The sequence below is a fragment of the Mustela lutreola genome, chromosome 17, assembly GCF_030435805.1.
Source record: "Mustela lutreola isolate mMusLut2 chromosome 17, mMusLut2.pri, whole genome shotgun sequence".
In the NCBI taxonomy this organism is placed as follows: Eukaryota; Metazoa; Chordata; class Mammalia; order Carnivora; family Mustelidae; genus Mustela; species Mustela lutreola.
This window is the reverse complement of record NC_081306.1, coordinates 36,070,994-36,085,752: the sequence shown is the minus strand read 5'-3', so window position 1 is coordinate 36,085,752 and position 14,759 is coordinate 36,070,994. Positions and strand designations below refer to the sequence as shown.

At 45.9% G+C, this 14,759-nt stretch overlaps 1 protein-coding gene across 4 annotated transcripts in view; it reads left to right on the top strand.

Moving 5' to 3' along the window:
* CARD11 (caspase recruitment domain family member 11) overlaps positions 1 to 14,759 on the top strand; it is a 110,468-nt gene that overhangs the window by 41,177 nt on the left and 54,532 nt on the right. The gene's annotated exons all lie outside the window — the stretch shown is intronic.

Below are 14,759 nucleotides of genomic sequence, written 5' to 3'. Positions count from 1 at the left end.
GGTTTTGTTATTCTTGATGTGTTCCCGAGTCCCCATTTCTGTCTTTCTGTGATAGATTTTCATCCCAGCTGGCCAGCGGAAGGCAGGAAGGGGAGAGATTAAACCAAAAACAGGGTTAATCTCAGGTCACCTGGCATTTAAAAAAAAGGTAGCGGGGGATTGAGCATCTGTTGGCTGACCTGGATTCGAATCCTGACCATACCACTCACTTCCCAGTGACCTTGGACCGGTCACCAGCTGTCTCCAGATTCTGGGTCTCAGTTAAAGGGCACATGATCTCCAAACCGTGCTCACACGGCTGTCTTAAGGATTACACGAGAGACTGCCTTTACCAGTTTAGTCCCATGGCTGATGGCAGCTGTTGGTGACCAACAAAGGTGAAAAAGTCCTTGCCACTCAAAATGCCACCTGTGGACCAGCTGCATCTCCGACCTCCTGCATCAGGAATCTGCATCCCAGGTGCAGGGAACAGCATGGGCCAGGTGCAGGGGCACGAGAAACCCAAGCTCTTGGGCAGGTCTGCTGTGCGGGTCTCAGCTTTCCCAGGGTCATTGTCACCACACACTAAAGGACTGCAGTCCTCACCCTTGGGATTGTTTTTCAAGCTTCCAGACCATCGCCAGGGGGAGCAATTCAGAGGGAAGTCTGTATTTGGACCAATTGCAGCGTGACGGGAAAGAATCTTAAATAACTGTGTTATCCACCAAGTCCCCTTTGTTTAAAGAAGTCCATGGGGTCCTACATTCTTCAGGACGGAGAGCAAGTGGTGAGCTGAATCACTTTCACGGACCGAATTGTGTCCCCTCTGAATTCACATGTGGACAGCCCGAGCCCCCGTGGGACTGTCCTGGGAGACGGTCCTCTAAGAAGCTAATTAAGGCTAAAATTGTCATAAAGGGGGGCCCCTGACCCAGTGGAATGAATCCCTTTATAAGAAGAGAAAGAAACCCCACATGTGGGCATACAGGGGAGGCTGCCAGCTGCAAGCCAGGAAGAGGCTCTCTCCAGAAACCAGCCCTGCTGGCACCTTGATCTTGACCTTGGAACCTCCAGAGCTTCGAGAAATCAGTAGTTATTGGTTAAGGCTCCCCGGTCTGTGGGGCTCTGTTCGCACAGCTGGAGCCAGTACGGTCACCGGCAGAGACCGAGCGTTTCTGACCTGCCTTCTTCAGACGGTCCTGCAGACTTCCGAGCTTCCGTCCAGCAAAGGCGTTCACGGGCAGGACCCACTGCCGTTCAACCCTCTACACGTGTTTTTTTTTTCTCGTGGACAAACAGTGCTGTGTTTTCGAGGCACCCTTTCCCAGAACAGCTCTGTCCCCGCCCCCCCACGCACGGCTGTCGGACCTCCTGATGTTTCAAGTCCTCAGTTAGGAATCGCTGTTTCCCTGTTCCCAAGCAGGTGTGTGCAGAAGGGCGGGTGCCCTGAAGAGCCGGCTGCCGGAGCCCAAGCGTGGAGGGTCTGGAGGTCACGGAGCCCCGCGCCTGTGTGTGAACAGGGCTAAGCCACCACCCCACCACCCCACCCCGCCCCAGAGTATCACTCTGGACTGGGGCTTCATGCCTCTGAGCCAGCCCAGTGTGGCCAGGAGCATCTGCATCCCAGGGGACTTGTGAGAAGACAGCTGGTCGCTCTGTTTCTGCTCTACGTGTCTTTCCTGGGAGCAGAGTTTGATGGGACAAGACTAAGGAGGCATAAGGACTCTGAGCGTTTGGTGACGTAGCCTGGAGAAAGGGGAGGGGTCGTTGGAGGGGCGGGGACAGGTTTCCTTAGAACCAGCTCCTAAACCCGCAGGAGGTCGCCCCCACTGAGGCTCCCTCGTCTGTCCTGCCTGGGGGGTTCCTTTCTCTGCGGATGTGACCTTCTCCCTGACTCTCAACCCCTTTCCTGCACTGTGAGCAAGTGTGGGGGCATGTTCCCAGTTTCTCAGGGCCCTCCAGATTTGAGTCGTGCTTCCAGATGGATGAGGTACCAATCCAGGGTGGCCACTAGAAACTTTCTCTCAAGAACCCTGAGAGGTGCTTCTTGCAGCCCTGTGTCCCGTGGGAGAGGGGCCCGAATGAGAGACCATATTCCTCTTTTGAATTTTAATGCAGAAAAACAGGCCATTGCTGCACCTCTCTGGCCTGGGCGTGCAGATCCCGAACCCAGCCGTGGGCTGTTCAGAGCCCCCTTGGAGACCCAGGCCCTGTGCTGTTCCCTGAAGAAGCCTTGCCCATTTCCCTGCACTGAAGCTTGCTTGACTTGTGTCCTCTGCCGGGAACCAGGATCCCTGAGCCCATCAAGGTGAATTACAGCTTTCTAACAGGACAAGAGAGTTGCCAGGACCAGCCTCTCCTTCCAGGAGACGTGTGTGTGTTAACAGCGGCCTTCGGGAGACAGTTAAAGACTCACCGGGTGTTGGAGTTGGTACTGGTAAAGGGTAGCCCCTGCGTCTGCTGACTGGCGCCCCTGTGAAAGGAGGATACGGGGTGCCTGTGTGGCTCAGTGGGTTAAGTCTCCGCCTTCGGCTTGGGTCATGATCCCAGGGTCCTGGGATCGAGCCCCGAATCGGGTTCTCTGCTCAGCAGGAAGCCTGCTTCCCCCTCTCTCTCTGCCTGCCTCTCTGCCTACTTGTGAGCTCTGTCTGTCAAATAAATAAATAAAATCTTAAAAAAAAAAAAAAAAAAAAGAGGATACAGAGACGCACAGAGAAGAACGCGTGGCCCAGCAAGGCAAAGATTGGAGTGATGTGTCTCCAGGTCCAGGAATGCCAAGGATCGCCAGAAATGACCAAAAAAGCAGAAAGAGAGGGACCTCGAATAATAGCTTCTCTCTCCAAGCCTCCAGAAGGAACCCATCCATCCCACACCTTGAGATCAGGCTTCCCGTCCCCCCAAACCGAGGCCCGGATAAATTTCTGTTGTTTCAACCCACCTCCGTCTTACAGCCACATCCCTGGGAAACCAACACAGATAGACTAACTTGGGGGGCACTCAGCCTTTCTGTACTCCCCCACACGTGGTGGCTGGGGCTCCCACAATGCCAAGGGCTCCAGTGAGGTTGACCTCATCTCCGGGGTGTTTGCCGAAGTTCTACCTCTCTCCCCCGCCCCCACTGCAAGGTCATCTCAGATGGCAAGGGAGTGAAAGCACAGCTTTGCAGTAGAATGGTCATCTCAAATTCTCTAATTCTAGTTTCTTTTTCCCATGGAGACCCAGTTGTACACTGGAAAACACAGCCCTTAAGTGTAGAAGTGCTTCTGCAAGCCTTCCATCTGCTCTTTGACTTCTGAGGGTTTTTATTGGGGGTAGGAGTTCTTTATTTGTTGTACATACTAGTCCTTTATCAGGGTATATATACAGCAACAATTTCTGCCACGTCTGGAGCATCCCTGTTCATTTTCCTACGAGTGTTTTTAGTGGATGGTTTCTCAAGTTTTTTATTTTGATGATGTTTATTGACTTTTTTTCCCCCTATCTTCAGTTTTGCCATAAGTGCTTTCTGGATCTTGTCTAAGAAATCTTTGCCCACGTTAAGGTTGTAAAGATGATCTTATCTTATGTTTTCTTCTCCAAACATTATAGTTTTGGATTTTAGGTGTTTTTTTTTTTTTTTAAATTTTAGGTTTAAAGCTCTATCTTGAGTTAATTTTAGTGTCCAGCGTGAGGTAGGAGTTGAGGATTATATTTTTATGTGTGGCTGTTTAGTTGTTCCAGCATCAATCACTGAAAAAACTCTCCTGCCACTTTCTAATTGCTTTGGTGTCTTTGGCAAAAATTAACCAACTGTGTAGCCATTTTTGGACTCACTCCTCTGTTAACTGATAACGTTGCCTATCTTTACACAGCAAAACACACTGTCTTGCTGATTGTAGTTTCACAGTAAGCCTGGACATGATATCTGTATATAATATATGTTATAATATAATAATTACATGTTATTTAAGAATGTAGTATATAACATATAAATATGTAATACATAAATTTATAATTAATATATATTAATTTATATCCTATTCCTCCAATTTTGTCCTTTTTTCCCCACAAATTTTCCTTGCTGTCCTACATGAATATTACAGTCAGTTTATTCATGCTATACCAAAAAAGCTCTTTGATATTTGATTGAAATGTTCGCTGTCATAGGTAAATTTGGATCCTAATTAATGATACTGAAGTGTCTTCCTATCTATGAACATTGGGTTAGGTCTTTCCAATTGGTTTAGGGTTTCTTTCTTTCTTTCTTTCTTTTAGCAATACTTTGTAGTTTTTAGTGTGGACATTTCATACATCTTTCATTGTATGTAAATCTATAGTATTTTATGTTTTTTGATACTAGTTTTTTTATTTTTGTATATTGACCTTGCATCCTGTGTCCTTGCTAATTTATGATTAATTGAAAGTAGTTATTACTGATACTCTCGTATTTTTTTTACAGATTCCTTTGTATTTTTTCTGTACAAAATTATGATGTCTATAAATAATGGCAGTTTTATGTCTTCCTTTCCAAACTTCCTTTCCTTTATTTCTTTTACTGGCCCTAATCCACATCTAGAAATACCGGTACAATGTTGAATAGAAGTGATTCGTGTGACTATCCTTGCTTTGGCCCCAATGTTAGAAGGAAAGCATGTAGCCTTTTATCATGAAGTATGGTGATAGCTGTTATCAGCTTGAGGGAAATTCCTTCTATTCTAGTTTGCTGAGGGTCATTAATATGAATGAGTTGAATTTTACCAACTGATTTCTGCTTCTATTGAGGTAACCATGTGGTTTTTTCCTCTAGTCTCTTAATATGATGAACTAGTGGTTGATTTTTGAATGTTGAACTAACCTTGCATTCCTGGAAGCAATCCCACTTGGTCATGATGTAATATCCTTTCTATATATTTCTGAAATTTTGTGCTAAATTTACATTAAGGATTTTTGCATCTATATTCATGGAGGGTACTGTGTTTTTTTTTTCCTGTACTTTTTTTGGTTTTGGCATCAGCATATGTTGGGCACATTAAAATGAGATGGGGAGTACTACTTCTCTCTTTTATGAAAGAATTTATAGATGTTATATTTATAAAAAGAATTTGTAGGTGTTATTTCTATCTGAAGTGTTTGGTAGAATTCACCAGTGAAGCCAAATGAGTCTAGAGCTTTCCTTGTGAAAGAGTTTCTGATAATGACTTCAGATTCTTTATTAGGTAGGCTGACTCAAATTGTCTATTTCTTCCTACACCAACTTTTGAAATTTGCATCTTTTGAATAGTTTTTGTCCTTTTATGCATAGAATTTGTGGGCATAAAGTTTTTCATAATATTCCCATAATATCTTCTCAGCACCTGGTGAATCTATAGTTAGTATCTCATCTCTGTTACTTGAATTATTTTGTTTTTTCTTTTTTTTTCTTAATCAGTCTAGCTAGAGGTTTGTCAGTTTTGTTAATCTTTTCAAACAAGCTATTTTGTTGACTTTTTCCATATTGCTTTTATAGTTTCTATCTTATTGTTTCCCACTCTTACCTTTATTGTCTCCTTTCCTCTACTTACTTAATTTTACACCATTCTTCATTCCTGATATAAACCTTTAAAATTATAAATTTCTGGGGCACCTGGGTGGCTCAGTTTGGTGGGCATCTGCCTTCAGCTCAGGTCATGATCTTAGGGTCCTGGGATCAAGCCTCACATCAGGCTCACTGCTCAACAGGGAACCTACTTCTCACTCTTCCTCTGCCTGCTGCTCTGCCTACTTGTGCTTCTCTCTCTCTTTCTGTCAAATAAATAAATAAAATCTGTTTTAAAAATTAAAAAAAAAAAACATAAATCTCCCTCTAACCATTGCTTTAGCTGTGTGCCCCAAATTTTTGACATTGTGTTTTTATTTCTATTCAGTTCAAAATATTTTCAAAATTTCCCTTTTGCTTCTTCTTTATTTAGGACTGTATCATTTAGGACTGTATCATTTAATTTCCAAATATCTAGGGATTTTTAATTATCAATTCTAATTTATTCCCTTTTTCCCTAATTTATTTCCCTTTTTCTAATTTTTCCCTTCCCTTTTGCCTTAAATTTATAAATTTATTCTAATTTATTCCCTTTATTATATTTTATATAATTCTAATTCCTATAAAGTTGTTGAGATTTGTTTTATGGCCCAACATAAAATCTTAGTGAATGTTTCATACACACCTAAGAAGCACCTGTATTCTGCAGGGATCCCGCTGTTGTTACCTGTTGTGTTTTGTAAATGTCAGTTGGGTCAGGTTAGTTGGTAGTGATGTTCAAATCTTCTGTGTCCTTGATTTTTATCTACTTATCCTAACAATAACTGAGTGGGATGTTGAAATCTACAACTATAATTGTCAGTTTGTCCAACCTTCCTTTCAGTTTTGTCCATTTTTTGCTTCACATGTTTTGAAGCTCTATAGTTAGATGCATACATATTTAGAACTGTTAAAGCTTCTGGATGAATGGACTCCATTATCTTTACAAAATGTCCCTCTTTATCTCTGGTAATACTCCTTTTCTGAAGCCTATTTTTAGGATACTGGTATAGCCATTCCAGGTCTGATGAATAATGTTTCCATGTTTTTACTTTTATCTTACTTATGTCTTTATATTTAATGTGTGTCTATTAACACAGCATATAGTTGAGTGTTTTTTTTTTAATTCACCCTGACAGTCTCTGCCTTTTAATTGATGTGTTTCGTCCATTTACATTTACTGTCTGAGTCTTTTCTTTATGATGCATCCATTCTTGGTTTCATTTTTCCTTCTTTCCTGCCTTTCTTTGGATTAATCAAGGTCTTTTTTGATGTTCCATTTTTATCTCCTCTGTCGACTTGTTAGACAACCTCTTTGCTTTATTTGTAGGTGCACAGTTGCTCTATGGTTCATATAACGCACCTTTTAACTTGCTACAATCTACCCTGCACTTATATAGCTTTATGCATCTAGCATAAAGACTTAGGATGTATGCTTTCATTTAACCCCCCTCATTCTTGTGTTATTGTTATTGTGTTTTCTACATATGTTATAAAGTACACAATAAGTTGTTTCTACATGTGTTATTGTTATTGTGTTTTCTACATATGTTATAAAGTACACAATAAGTTGTTATTTTTGCTTTAAATCATCAGTTATTTTTAAAGAAATTAAAAATGAAAAATAAATGTATTTACTTACATATTTACCATTTTTGACACTCTTCAGTTCTTCATGCAACTTCAAGTTTCTGTCTGGTATCATTTGTTTTCATTCTGAAGACTATTCTTTACATTCCTCATACGACAGGTCTGCTGTGATGTATCTTTTCAGGTTTATATCAAAGAAAGAGCTTTTATTTCATCCTACTTTTGAAAGATGTCTCCCCAGATAAAGAATTCCTAGTTGACTTTTTGTTTCAGCACTTTAAAGATGTAGTTCTATTTTCTTCCCCCTCACATTGTTTCCCATGAGGAATGAACGGTAATTCTTATCATTATTCCATTGTATAGAATATCTCTTTTTTCAGTTGGCTTTTAAATTTTTTCTCTTTATATTCAATTTCCAGCAATTTGAGATATTCCTATTATAGTTTTTTATTTATTTTGCTCCAAGCTCAGTGAGTTTCTTGAATCTGTGAGTTGATATTTTTTGTCAAAAATGGAAACATTTTAAAAATAATTTCTCTCCCCCAATTTCTCTTTCTCTTCTCCTTCTGGGACTCTAATTACATGAGTGTTAGACTATGTGATGTTATCCCACAATTCACTAATTCTCTGTTCAGTCTTTTCAGCCTTTTCTTTTCCTCTCTGCCTCAGGTAGATAGTTTTTCTTGCTCTATTTTCAAGTTCACTGATGATTCTGCATGTCTAAGTGGTTTTTAAACCCATCTATTTGAATTTATAACTTATATATTCTAATTTTTACATCTAGAATTTTCATGTAGCTATTTCTTGTTTCATACCTGTTTTGCTCTTGTGCTCATGTTTTCTTTAAATTTTGACATATTTATAATAGCTGTTTCAAAGTCTTAGCAGGCACATTCCAGATCCAAAAATAAAAAATTATATTTCTGTAATTTCCGGATCTGTTTCTATTGACTTTTTCCCCCTTCTGGTTATGAGTCAAATTTGCCAGCTTATACACATGTCTAATAATTTTTTTTCTTGAACTCTGGTCATTGTGAATACCAAGTTTCTGGATTTGATAATGAATCATGATAAGTTTTGATTACTTTATGTATGAATGGGCCTAATCCTTTTGAAACTTATTGTTAAGCTTTGTTAGGTATATCTAGAGCAGTCTTTATTCTGGAGTTAGAGTAGATCTACTGCTAAGGTAGAGATTTTCTGGATCTCTGAACTCAGTGAAGTTTCTCTGGTCTGGCTAGTTGGAAGTCTGACATCTCTCAGTCCTGTGTGTCATCTGAAATTTATCAGTTCACAGCCCTGTGATAGTTACTGTCTGCTGCACTCATGGAGTCTTCCATGTGTAAGTATAGTTTAGTATTTAGCTTGTGTCTGTGTCTGTGTCTGTTAGTTGCTCTTGGTATCTCTCCTCCCAAACTTTAGACATCAACAGCCCTGAATGCTGATCTTCGTCTCCACGGTTTGGTGAACCTGCCATCCTCTGGGATCCACCTTTTTGCCCATACTATGTAAAATGCATCCAGGCAAAAAGCCAGAGCAGTCCTGAGGCCTGCCTCCTGAATTTCTCTTCTGTTATGGTGATCCTGAGCCACCTGTCCCAATGTCTACAAATAGTTATTTCAGGTATCTTGTCACTTTATAATTGTTTAATATTTTTGCTGTTATTCATGGTGTGTTACTTTTTGCATACCTCATGACTGATCTGAATTCACCAAGCCAGATAAGAAGGTATTATAAAAGATGAGCAATGATTTAGGATTTATTGTAAGTAGAAATCATGGGGCACCCTGTCCACAAGAAAAGACTTTAAGTATACCCAAAAATCTTGTTGTATAAAATATTGGAATTTTAGGGATGCCTGGGCGGCTCAGTTGGTAAAGAGTCTGCCTTCAGCTCAGGTCATGGTCCCACAGTCCTGGGATCGAGCCCCACATCGGGCTCCCTGCTCGACGGGGAGCCTCCTTCTCCTCCCCCTGCTTTTACCCTCCCTCTCGCTGACAAATCAATGAATAAAACCATAAAAAATAAAATAATTTTTTTTAAAAACTGGAATTTTATAAGAAATACCTGAGGAGCTTAATCCTACTTTGCAGAAAAACCCTTACTTCACTTTACAGAAGAACTAGCTACAAGTAAATAGTGTTCTTCCATGACCCATTGGAAGGTGATTGTTGGAAGAGATAGGTAATGGACAGCAGAGCCCAGGTCCCTAAGTTTTAGAAGTTGTTTCCAGGTTGTTGATTAGAAATGAAGCCAGTGAACCACTGAGCTGTTGCATTGCATACATAAGCATCTAGGGCCCACAGCAAGGCCAGGACAAAGTGAGGGCCACTGAGGTATGAAGTATAAAGACCTGGTCCCACATGGGGCTCAGTCACCTCTAAGATCTGAATGAATGTATTGAGCCAAAATGGGCTTCATCAAAGGCCAGGCAAGGTGTGAGCCGTGAGAGACCAGCACCCGTGTCAAAGAAACGTTCTAGAAGACTTGGATGGGGAGTGAACAGGCAAGTCAGCAACCCGCGTCTCTGCCAACAGTGAGGACTGAGCTAGGACAGCACTTACCCGTGTCTGTGTGAGTCACCCAGTGAGCTTGTTAAAATGCAAGCTCTGACTCAGAAGGTCTGAGATGAGGCCTAAGGAGCTGCAGGTCCCACAGGCTCCAGATGGCGTCGAGGCCATGGGACAGCACTGATGGGGGAGGGATTTCAGCCCGTGAGCCAGGGTAGTTCCTCACATGGGCAATCAACTGATGCTTGTGGTGTAGAGGAGACCGTGGTGCTAAACCCAGTAAATGGAGACAATAGGGTTGGATTTACCCAGCATCGTTTACCCATAACATTTAATCCTTAAAGCCATCTGCACCTGCTGGGGCTGACAGTTATACCTGAGGGGGTTCAGCCTCTAGCATCCCAGAAATCTCAGCGGTGACCCTAGGAGAATTTCCCCCAGAGCCACAGGAGCTGAAACACGTGCTATTCCTACTGGTTCAAGTTCTCATATGCCAGCAGAACAGAAGCATGCTTCAGTTAAAAAAAAAAAAAAAAAAAAAAAAAGGCAAGCATGAAAACAACCCTAAAAACTCTATTACCTTCTGCCATAAACTTTTTTCTAGAGTATCGTACTGTCACACAAGTGTGCCTTGACTGCAAACTCAGTCTGAAGTTTCGTGCTGGAGATCCCCTCAGGAGGGAAGGAGACCCTCACATCTAACAGATGTTTGTTTGGGGAATCTGTGTGTGCGCCATGACCTCTGCTTGATGGACATACTCTCACACCATCCACACACACCTGGGTCTTAGACACTGGCGCAGGACACATTTGGTTGATGACAGCATTATTTTAGCACCAACCGTGTAGACTGGGTTTCCATGTTTCACCTTCAGCTTCTTGAATGATGCTTGAAATAGTCCGTTTCTTCGCAATAGGACTTCAGATCTTACTGAGTTCTGGACTTTGGGTTTAATGAATGAATCCATCCAAGGATATTAATAATGATGGCTCCCATTTATTGAGCACCTGCTATATTCCAGGCACAGGCTTTAGAAATACGTTCCATCATCACTAAAATTCCACCAGCTGTGAGCATTATGCCTATTTTATAGATAAACTATTTATAGATTATTTATAGACTCCATTTTATAAAAGTTAAACTGAGACCAGGGGTAGTTGGAGGAGCAGGTGGGTGTTGGAATTCATGTGTTTGGTCAAGTGTGAATAGCCCCAAGTGTTCAACGAAACAGAGTAACGGGGCTCTTCCTTAGCTTTAGTTCTTTTTCGTTCAGCCTCTTTCCAGTCCCCCCCCCCACCCTGCCGTGGAGACACAGCCAGGCCAGAGTGCCCAGGAACTTCCTACCAACCGGAGGGGACATCCTACCCGCATCCCAGTCTCTAAGTGAGCAACCCCCACCCCGCCTTAGTCCTTCCCGCTCGCTCGGAGTCTGCTCCCTTGCTCTCCAGGCTTCAGGGGTCGTGGCGAAGGGCAGAGGGAGAGGCAAGGGTTAACAGGTCCACAGGTTCTGTTTAATGTGGGGCGGTCTTTTCCTGCTCTGCTCCTGCTCTGCGGTCTCCAGGCTGGCTTCTGTGGCGACTTCATTAGCAGCAAGCTGCTAATTAAATTTCATATTTATGGTCAGAAAATAAAATCATTGGACCTTTTGGAAACAGGATTTTATGAGTTTTGGCTCTGGCAGCTGAGTCAGCAGTCAAGGGCCTGCAGTGTTTAGAACTACGGTTTCAAGGCGGAGATAAATTAAACAAATAACACAAAGGGGAGAGGTTGAATCCTGCGTCCTTGGGCGGGCCCAAACGAACGCATTCTGGGGCCGTAGCAGGACAGACCGGGGCCTCCGGGATGCAGCTGATGCCCCAAAGCGCCACTCCACGTTGGGTGTGTTTTGTGTCTGGGTCCCCTGCCCCCCACACCACGCAAGGCTGTTATTACAGAGCCGGATGTTTTGCGTTGTTGTTGGGTTTTTTTTTTTTTTTTCTTCTTCTTTCTTGCCATAGTAGAGAAATCATTCTTCACCTACAGCTCAGACTTGAACCTCCTTGGGTGTGCGTGCAGGAAGCTGCTGGAAGCCACTTCCTCTCACGTGTCACTTAGCTCCTGCCACCTCCCCTGGAGGGGCTCTGGGCACCTCTTCTCAGCGGCTGCCTGTGACGATACAGCTCCCTCTGCCTTTCCATGCGGGCACCCCCCACCCCCTGTGTTGCGCCCCTGATGAGCCCAGTGGACATCTCCCCATTGAGTCCAGGAAAGAATTCTACCAACCCCGTGCTGGTCTCTCTGGTAGGGAGTGTCTTAGACTCCCAGGGACAGAAGGACATGAAGGCACCTGGCCCTACCCTGCAACATGGTTGGACCCCCTTTCCCCTACCCTCATCCTGGCTCTGGCGGGTTTATCTCTCCTTAGAAAGATCCGCTTTCTGTGCAGGACAAAGAAAAATGGGGCATGATGGAAAGTCCAGGGTGCAGAGGTAGAAAAGACCGGAATCGGTCCCTGTGCCTCTCCCACCACCCCGTGGGGTCCGGGCCCTGGTGTCCGGACCCTCTTCTGCAGCATGAGGGTAAAGCGACCTATCCCACAGGGCAGGCATGGAGAAGGCCACCTGCGGGAACGCCCGCGGAGGGCCCTGCAGACACCAGGCCCACCGTTTGTGGGTAGCATTCATTCAGCAAGGGCTCCCTTCCACCGGTCAGTACTCACGTTCGCTAACGGGGGATTCACGGTGCAGGGGTCTGAAATGGCACCAAAGACCACTCCTGGGTCTGAAATCCCATTACCTTGCACTCTGACCAACTAGGACGGAGGCTTCGCCGTGGTGCTTCCTTCCCATTGATTTGCCGGCGAGTCCGGGAGTCGTCACTCAGTTGACAGTGTCCTGGTGATGTTCATAGCACAGCAGGTAGAGGGAGGCCCTACTCCTTTGGGACACACACAGGAGCCTTCTATCCTAGGCAGAGCCAGCCCTAAACCCTCCCCAGAATTCATGTGGGGAAGCCCTAAGCCCCTGTGGGGTGGTATTTGGAGGTGGGGCCTTTGGGAGGTAATTAGGGTTAGATGCGGTCATGAGGGTGGGGGCCTTGTGATGGGGTTGGGGTCTTACAAGCAGTGGAAGAGGTAGGGGAGCTCTCTCTTCATGAGCTCACGCCAAGGAAAGGCCAGGTGAGGACAGCATGGGAAGGTGGCCATCCGTGAACCAGGAAGAGGTCTCACCAGACACGGAACCCACCAGCACCTTGACCTTGGACTGCCCAGGCTGAAGAACTGTGAGAGCTGAGTCCCTCTTGTTTAAGCCTCCCAAGTCTGAGGGGTGTTGTCGTAGCAGCAGAAGCTGACAAAGACACCGTGTGGCCTCAGGTCAATCCAACGACTCCCCCGAGGCTTGGTTTCGGGTGGTAATGTCAGCTGCCACACATGACTGCTGGCCAGTGGAAGGATTTGCAGTTAAGCAGGACTTCCCTTCTGTGGCATTAGAGTAGGGCTCGGCTTTCAGAATTGGAGGACGAAAACCGGGAAGAAGACAGACCCAGCTGTCCCTAGGAGGTTCTTTGGAAGGTCCCAGAGAGGAGGACGTGCTCACCTCCCTCCTACTCCTTTCCGCTCACCCAGCAGTGATGCCATCAACACCTTGAACATGGGAGCATGACCAGGAGATGCTGCAAACCCGTTTCTGTCCTCAGGAGGGAGGCTGGGCCATCCCTGATGGGAGATCAGCTGTGTCCAGCCCTGAGTGCTGACCAGATGTAGGCACTGAGCTCGTGTTCTCCAAACTTCACCTTTTCATCCTCACACCCCCAGTGACACTGGCATGGTCATTGTCCCCATGTGACAGTGGAGATACCGAGGGCTCAGAGGGTGCCCTGCAGACCCAGCCCACCCGCCGTGCCCAGAGGCTGACCAGAGTGAGCTCTGTGCATGAGCTCCCTGACCGTTGGCTTCTGTGTGTGACCGCTCACCCGCTCGGGCTGGAGGGCAGGACCCCACGGCCACCTTGGAAAACGGGCGGTTTCTTACGGAGCTGATGGTGCACCAATGCCATGACCCAGCAATTCTAATCCCAGGTATTTATTCCAAAGAAATGACAACACATGTCCATATAAAGATCTGTGCGAGAATGTCCCCAAAAAGAGAGCTTGGGACACCACCCAAATGTCCACTGAGAGGCGAACAGATAAGCTGTGAGGCGCACAAGCCCCTGACCATGACACAAACGCATGCCCCTCAACATGCTAAGCACAGCAAGCCAGGTCCTAAACAGTGCGTTGCACGCTTTTCCGTCTTTCGGTGACAGACATCCCAGGACTGGTGACCCCGGAGGGTGGGAACATGGGATGGAAAGGTCTGTGAAGGAACTTTCTAGGGTGTTGGCCACAGTCCACTTCTTAACTGGTCATAAGGGGGTCTTCTTTTTCAGAACCCACTGCACTGGGTACTTACAATGCGTGGGGCTTCCTGATCTCACCGCAGTATTTTAGGAAAGCGGAGAGTGTCCAGAAAGTTCTGTGGCGATCCACATAGGCTGGGACACAGGAGGGAAGCTGAAGCAGTGTGGGGCTCTGCCGTGTGGGGCCGGGGCGCCTGGGCGGGGACGCTCACCCAGGTGTGGAGGCGGGGCGGGGAGCTTCTAGGAAGGGGGCGGGACGGCCTTGCTGGGTCACCGGCGTGTGCGAGCGTCACTTGGACCCATCCACCCACGGCTTCCGTTGCCCCCACTTCCCCGAGAGGACATGGCCCTGTGTTCCCCCAGGGGAATGGGGTGATCAGAGCCTCCCCACCCCGCTGGGCAGCCCGCAGGGTAAGAAGGCAGAGACACGGGTGGTCAGAGAGGCAGAGGGGAGCCGGGTCCGTCGCCTACCGTGGACGTCTGGATGGGATGTCTGGAGGAGAAAAGAGTAGGATGGGCTGTTTGGCTCCGGGCAGCTTGATATGAGACTTGCGGGAGCATCTTCCCTGGAATGTTCTAGGCCAGCCAGGAGTCCTCCTTGGTGCAGGTCACAGGCAGGAGGTTGCGGTGTCCCTGGTGAGGTCTGGGACGGCGGCAGGGGCCAGCAGGCAGGGAGAGCACAAGTGATGCCAGACTCCTGGCCCCTCCTCCCTCCACTCCGGCACCCCCATCCCCTCTGCGCCCCAGCGGCAGACGCGGCCCCACCT